The following is a 7,873-nucleotide window of genomic DNA, read 5'->3' as shown; positions in this document are numbered from 1 at the left end:
TGACCAGGAACAATGGTCACAAGCTGGCGGAGGGAAGGTTTAAGTTGGACATCAGGAGGCGCTACTTCACGGTCAGGGCGGCTAGGGTCTGGAACCAGCTTCCAAGTGAGGTGGTGCAGGCTCCCACCCTGGGGGTTTTTAAGAGGAGGTTGGATGACCACCTTACTGGGGTCGTTTGACCCCAGTACTCTTTCCTGCCATGGGAGGGGGTTGGACTGGATGATCTGTTCAGGTCCCTTCCGACCCTAGAAACTATGAAACTATGAAATCCTTGTCTTTCCCGATATTTCAGTTGTCATCTTTACATTTTAGACTTACTTCATAGAGAAGAGTTGTGGCAGGTCATTTGGCTCAACAAGTTTATATCTGTTTCTAAGGTTGTTTTTTTTTTATAACTAGGCTTGACAGAATTTTTTTTTTTAATTTTTGATGGCTAAAATGAATGTTTATTTTTAAGCATTGTAATTTTATGAATTGACATTTTCAGGATTGTGTGAAATTAGGTGTGTTTTTTGATTTTTATCAATTTAGTGTGCAAATACACACACATACACATGAATGCGTGCACACACGTATGCATAGTGGCCGCTGCAGGAGCTTGGGGGAATGCTGGTGAGACTGTGCCAGGAGCGGGTGTTGGAGGGCCAGGGCTGGTAACACCTGAGAACCCAGTGCCACCAATCCCTCTCTCTGCCCATGTCCCAGCCAGGGCAGGGGCCAAACTCCTGTGGAGCCCAACCCAGCCTCTGCAGGAGTTTGGCCACTGCCTTGGTCATGCAGGAGCCATGCTGGGTTGGACCCAGCTCCCTGGGAGTTTGACCCCTACCCTGTCTGGAATCTAGTCAGTGTGAGGGGCTGGTGAACCCTGTCCCTCCCTCCTAACACAGCCTTACTGGTGCAGCCCCTGGCTCCTGCACTGCCTGCTGTGTGTGTATGCACATGCAGCACCCCCTGCTCCAGATTTCCGTACCTCCATTCTAGATTTGGTTTTTAACATCTCGTTTATGTAAATTTCAATGACTGCTGGTGGAAATAGTTTTCCATCGGTCCATGAGTGTCAGGTGAGGTCGATGTTTATCGATGTCTACTAATAAAAATCAAATCTTGCCAAGACTATTTAATGGTAAATTCAGTGATAAATTGTGCCATCTTAGAATATACAGGGCTATTAATGTATCTGTGCTTGTACACATGTGGGGCACCTGCTCCGACACATTCTGATTAGAATGCATTGGAGCAGACTTGATTAATCGAGTTTACTGGAGTGTTCTAATTAGAACTCTCCATCAGCCTTGCCATCACACGTATTTAGTGCCCCTGCATTTCAAAATGGTGGTGGGGTGCTTTAACTAAAGGTAGTCGAATGACTAGCTTAAAATGCCTCCTCCACCTCAAAGCATGTGTATAGATGCCCTTTAAACCCTCTTTCCTGCCTTTGCTTCTCTTTCTAACCCAATTAGCTGTGATTGCTCCCAGTCACACACTGACATTCCAATCAAGAGGATGAAGACAATTTAAACAGCAAGTAACTATTACATCATAGTGTGTGACAAGTAGTAACCTAGAATGCATCCAGTTCATAGCTACAAATATACCATATAGATAACCAACAGAACTTTAGCTAAACAGAGTGATTGCTATGTCAAATAGTACTCATGGTACATAGTTATAGAGTAGATTACATGCACTGACTTCAGTGGGGCCCACATCTCAGCCTCTGCCTTTAAAGTACAACCCTAGGCTGGTGGAAAACTTCCCTAACCTAAGGGAAACAGAGGAAGGAAATTTACTCTTTTCCCACTTAGGGGCTTCAGGAATAGTGCATCCTTCTCCTGATGGTGAACTTCATCCATTCAGTGGCCAGTGAAAAGGGTAAAGCCATGATTATTCTCTACCCTGTACTTGCTATCTCTGCCCCCACCCCCCGCCTCCCTACCTTTTTTTCCCTTCCCTTTCCTGCTCTAGTTTTTGTTTTCCTAATTTTTACCTATTTACACTGTCACTGATATCCTATCACACTTTTAGCTTCTTTCATCCCTTGGAGTCTCAGAACAGCAGAGACTTCTACGCCTGAAGAATGTTGACTGCATTCAAAAGCTTGCAAAGAACTTTTTTCCAACTACTCAGTTGGTCTAATAAAAGATATCACACCTACCCAAAGAACCTTGCCTGCCTATGTCCTTAGACCAACAGAGCTACAACCAAAAACCCAGTTTCACAGAGTACTAAAGTTCAGGAGAACACTTCTTCACCCTCCTCCCTTTACTTCCCCACAACTCCAGTTGTTATTTACCCTGGTATGCTGATCATATTCTTAAATGACAAATACTATATGCACTCTGCAGCTGTTCCCACACTCTTGAGCACAGTAGAATAACGGTGATTATGCTGCATTTAGGGACTACTTCTGCCTGAAAAAATACATCTATTTCTATTTTAAATAGCAGTGTTCTTCATCCTGTTGGTACCTTTTGCATAATTATTTGCAGGGCCAGCTATTCATGCATTTCAGGTCTGTCCAGTTGGTGGCCCACAAGGGGTTAACATGCAGCCCTGAGGCTCCCCCCCCATCCACCACTGCTTCCCTTATCACTCCAGCTGCAGCAATAGCTAGTGTCTCAGATCTCCCCTCCCTTCTCTACTTTCCACTGCACTGCATGTTCCCTCCCCAGGGGGAGATGATGGGCTCTGCATGCCTATGCAGCCAGGGACCCCACAGCTGGGGAGCTGAAGGTTGGGTGCTGTACCCAGTGCAGCAGGGGGAAAAGGCAGGAGAGGTGCATGCATGTGGTCTCCAGGTTTGGGGGACATGGCCCCTGCTGGGGCAGCCCATGTAGCATGCAGCCCCTGACTGCTAAGAAGTTGGACAGTCCTGATGTACATGACAAACAAATGTGTTTACCAACATGTTATTGTTAAATATGAACCTGGGATTATATCTGTGTAAGAGCAACTGCAAAATGCGTGTCCAAATAAAGTTATATTTAAATGTGATCTACAAAGAATAAGCAATATATAATTGGTTTTGAAACCCAAAATTAATGTACCTACTCCCATTGTCAGCCCAGGATTGAACAAGTGCTTCATTGAAAAGATGGTTCATTTTTCATGCTATACATGAGAACACCTACAAAAGTTTTACATCTACAGTTATTAATCATGATTATTCTTGATAACAGGAGAAGAAGTATATTTTGACTTAGTACAGTTTTATCTAATTATTTTATTGGATTTTCTGCATGATATATGATTATGCCTTGCAGTCTTTTGATTAATTGTTCATACGATTTAAAGATTTATGCATGTTTTCTAATATTTGGCAATTAATATACAGGGTTTTAAAAGAAAATAAAACCATATTTTTACACATTATTTCAAACATTGATACTAGAACTTGGAAAATGTTCCCAAACATGAAAGACCTGGAAAAATAGTTATTACCAAATTTTTGAATACTAAAAATAATTCAGTTCCTTGCAGAATTAAAAGACAAGCTTCATGAGTCTTGCTTAGAAGTGGTCTAAGTCCTAGATAAATGAGAATCTGTATCTCAGGAGGACCTTGAACTTTTCCTTACCATATAGGTCTATTTATATTTTATGAGAAGAATATTTTATAAAGCTGCAGCTTACCACCCTATTTTGGAGTATTAAAGATAATTACAAACACAGGACCCAATCCTGAAAATACTTTAATTAATTTAACACATGAATAGACCAACTGAGTTAATAAGTTCATCATGTCTGTAAGTCTTTGCAGGACTTGCTCCACTAAGTTAATTGGAACAATCAATATAAGTAAAGGCACAGGTGTAAGAAATGTGATTAAAATTATGTGTACGGGTCAGATTCTATTTAATCAATTAGGTAAGTGAACTTAGGAGTCTTTAGTATGATTCTAATCCACCTAAAAATCTGTTAATGGAAAATCTGAGCAGGGCCTACTCCTCCTTTCTGCTTTTTTATGACTCAGTGGCCACATTTACATGGACGCTGACTGCACAGTACCCCATGACTGTTGCACAATAGAGCTGCATCATGACATGATGCTACTGCACAGTAGTCTCGGGCTACTGCGCAGTCAGCCTCACGAAAAAGATGTTCGGCAGCACTACTGTGCAGCAACTCATCTTACTGCACAGTCAGTGTCTCATGTAGATGTGGCCAGTCCTAAGGGTCAGAATCTGGCCCATGGTGTTTTTAAAAGTTTACGTCAGAGTCTTGTTGTACAGGACACTTAGCAGATGTTTTATTTAGATTGTAGTAAGCATTATCATGCCAGATTTAAGGTTAGAATGTATTCTGAGCAATTGTATGATAATGCTTGCTGCAATCTCAGCCTAATCTGCACAGGGCTGAAGCCAGCTGTGCTCCTCCCTCCTCCAACACTGACCCCAGGGGCTTACACATCCTTACAGGTGGATGTGAAACCCCAACACCCAGACCCTGTGCCATCCCTACTGTGTGCCCAGCACTGTCCGGCCCTGGAAAGCCTGTCATATCAGGGCAAACTAAGTTTCTGCTGCTGGCAGCAGGAGAAAGGAGACGCGGGAAGTCGTGACGATAGTGCTGCTCCTGCTGCTGGATCCACACTTGCCACTGGCTCCAGGGGGCAAGTTGGGTTTCTGTCATTGGCAGTCTTAAACCAACCCCAGTGCAGTGCTGGTGTGCTGAGGGGTGAAACTGCCTGTGGTGCACAGTTTCCCTCCTTCCCCTATAGAGCAAGACCAGGACATGTGTTAAGGCTTAACTATGTACAAATTTAATAAGATATGAAAGGTAAAGTGTTAACATATTTACACATAAGATATAGGACCTAAAACAGCTTATATACAGTGAGGAATCAAAAGGGGATCAAAGCAAGAGTTTCATTAGAAGTCATGCAAATCTTATACTCTAATGGAATGCCACTTTATAAAGTGTGAGGTGCAGGATTCACAAAATATGAGGCACAGGGTTCACAAAATATGAGGTGCAGGGCCCAGGGGGGAATAAAGAAGAAAAAAAAGCAATAAGTTACATTAAAACAATAGTAATGTCCCAGGAGAACGAGTGGCCCTAAATGAGAGTAGGGAAGTGGGGAGCCCCAGATACCCTAGCTGCCCCTTTAACCAACTTAAATACCCCAACTGCTCATCACGGGGGGAAAGACCCTCTTCCTCAGGCAACTCACAACTCCTCCAAGGGCCAGGTGAGGCTGTCCTTGTTTTCCAGAGCGAGTTGTCTCTTCCCTCGACAGGAGGCCCTCAGCTGATTTGGGGATTTTCCAACCTCTGACCCACTCGGAGCCCTGTGCACCACTCCACACACTGTTGGCCCTGCCTTGTGCCAGGTTTTGGATACCCGAGCCACCTTGTGTGGCACCAGGATCTCGGTCCACTCCTGGACCCTCCATGAACCAGCTGTGCACTGCGTGCCCAGCCTCATGCTGGATTTGGGGACTTGAGCCGTTGCATGTAGCTCCCAGGATTTCAGTCCCTTCTGAACCCTCTGTGCACCGCCTGTGCACTGACACCACGCCTCCTCATGGCGGGGCTGGGGAATGCGGCCACTTGCCACTCCCATATGATGATCCATCTTCAGTCTCTTCTGGGGCTACTGCACCACCCCGCTGGCCAGCTCTGCCAGCTCTTCTTTTGCCCTCTTCTTCATTCCTCGATGCAGCCACCCATGTGCTACCTTTTTATTTCCTCTAGAGGCTCCACCCCCAAATTGCATTAGTACCCTCTCAGATCCAGCTCGTCGCCTCGCCCCTGGATAGGGGCAGGGCAACCCTGTCCCCTATCACCTGATTGGTGGGAATGCCCCACCAACTGCTTGGAGCCCTTCTGAGCTGGCAGGCCAGGCTTCTTCCAGCAAGCCTGCCACACAGCTAAAATACCATTTCCCGCCCCTCCCCCATAAACTACAGCACTGTATGTAACATGCACACTGTTTTTTTAAGAGGCAGGATGAAGAAAGAAAGGATTCCTTGAAGAAAGCAAGTAGCAGCATCTAGGAAGCTGAATCTGCCCCTGAGCCTGTTGCCAGCCCTGTACGCTGGATGGATCCCATGGGCTGACCCTACACATGGGGCCTGGAGCTACGTGCTGGCTCTGACCCAGCATGCTGAGTCCACCACTGCATGACATGCTGGGTCCACGTCCACGTGCTGGCTCCAACCCGGCATACTTAGTCTGACCCTACATGCTGGGTCCAACCCCATGCACCATCCCAAGCCAGTACACAGAGGCATGTCATCCAACTGGGGGCTTCCCCATGGGTCTGGAAATTTGGTGGCAGGGGATTGGTGGCAAAATTAACTGTTGTAGCTCCCAGCGTTGTGGCAATTAATGCAGCCACTGCTCCTCTGTTGCCAAATTTCCAGACCCATGCATCCCAAGTTTCACCGGTTGGTTTTGGTTTCAAAAGGCCTACTGCATTTTCTTGCATATAATCCACAACATTTTCTATCATGTGGATTCAATATTGTCAGCTGCATGCCCCCAAGTCCTGTCAGTCAGGCCTCCAAAATTCATACAGTTGATTCATAAGTCCTATCATTTTAAAATAATATTTTGTCAGTTCTTTACATTTACTATCAGTTTTCTGAGCTTTAGGATACATTCAAGACTCACTTTTAAGGTTTCCTCCACCACAAGAGTTGGGAAGATGCTTTCAAAAATATGGACAGAGGGGATTTTAGTATGAGCACTTGACCGAGCTAAATCCATCCTAAAAATGTTCTTGTTCCTCCACTGTATTTATTTAGCATTCATATAATTAATAAAGCAACTTTGCTGTCTTCCATTTCTTTAACTCTTGGGTGGAAGCATTTCCTTTTTCCACCTTCAGTGACTACAACATTAATGAAGAGTGCATGTGTGAGCCTCAGAGCACTTTGAGAGCAGGTAGATGATATGCTACTGTAGGGACTGCGAGCACTTGCTTGTGTGAACCAATCCCTCTTAAACTGCCTAGCAAAGAACCTAAAAAATAGTGGAGAGTTTTGGACACTATTTGCACACTGGTACACTGGTGCTACCTGGAGCTTTGTAGAGCGTTACTGATGTCAGAAACCAAGGGATAAATTATTTTTTTAAATATGCTTGGTGTTCTCTTTAACATATACTGCATTCCACACCAGATTTCCAATAACATTATTTAACCCAAATAGTTTCATCTTAAAAAGAATCCTGGAAGGCATTCACAAGCAGGCTTTCATTTACTGGCTGGGAGGGAACAAAGAGGAAGACATCCATGTAGAAAGGTGCAGGAAGTCTGGGAATGTAAATGATGGCAGAGGGCAGGGGGCAGCATGCCCCTGACTAAGAGCCAGTGCAGTCTTGTAGGTGCATTCTCCAAACACGTGTGTGAAGTTAGCTGCAGTTCTGCAAAAGTAACTCTTGATGATTCCAATGTCCTTCTTTTGCTGCAGCCCCTTCTAGAGGTCCCTGATTTTACCCTCCTTCCTTCCACTCAAACTCACTGACAACTGTAGCACAAGAGAAAAATAGTGATTGTGTGGAGGTGAGTGCCTGGTTTCTGGCTGATGACAAAGTGAGAAGGAAAGTTCTTGTCTGTTGTGGTGGGGTGTGGAAGAATAGGTGAAAATGTGAGGAATGTGCATAAAATAAACCAGTGGGTCTGTGGTCAAGGAATAAAAGTATGGGAGCAACTGGGAGGATGCAGGTGAAGAAAAGAGGATTTTGGTGGAAAATGTGTGACTGAATGGAAAGGAGATGGAGAAAAAGCAGATGGTACCAAAGAAAACAGTCCTTTCAAGGTAAAACAAATTACTGGGCCTTGTAAATCATTTTCCCATTGGAAGAGCGATTGGTGGCATAGTCAAAGTTAATTTTAGGATAAGTAATTTATTCACAGAACATATTCAC

Source organism: Gavialis gangeticus, unplaced genomic scaffold (assembly GCF_001723915.1).
Source record: "Gavialis gangeticus isolate Ggan-Ray unplaced genomic scaffold, GavGan_comp1, whole genome shotgun sequence".
NCBI classification, from domain to species: Eukaryota; Metazoa; Chordata; order Crocodylia; family Gavialidae; genus Gavialis; species Gavialis gangeticus.
This window is presented reverse-complemented; position numbering follows the sequence as displayed.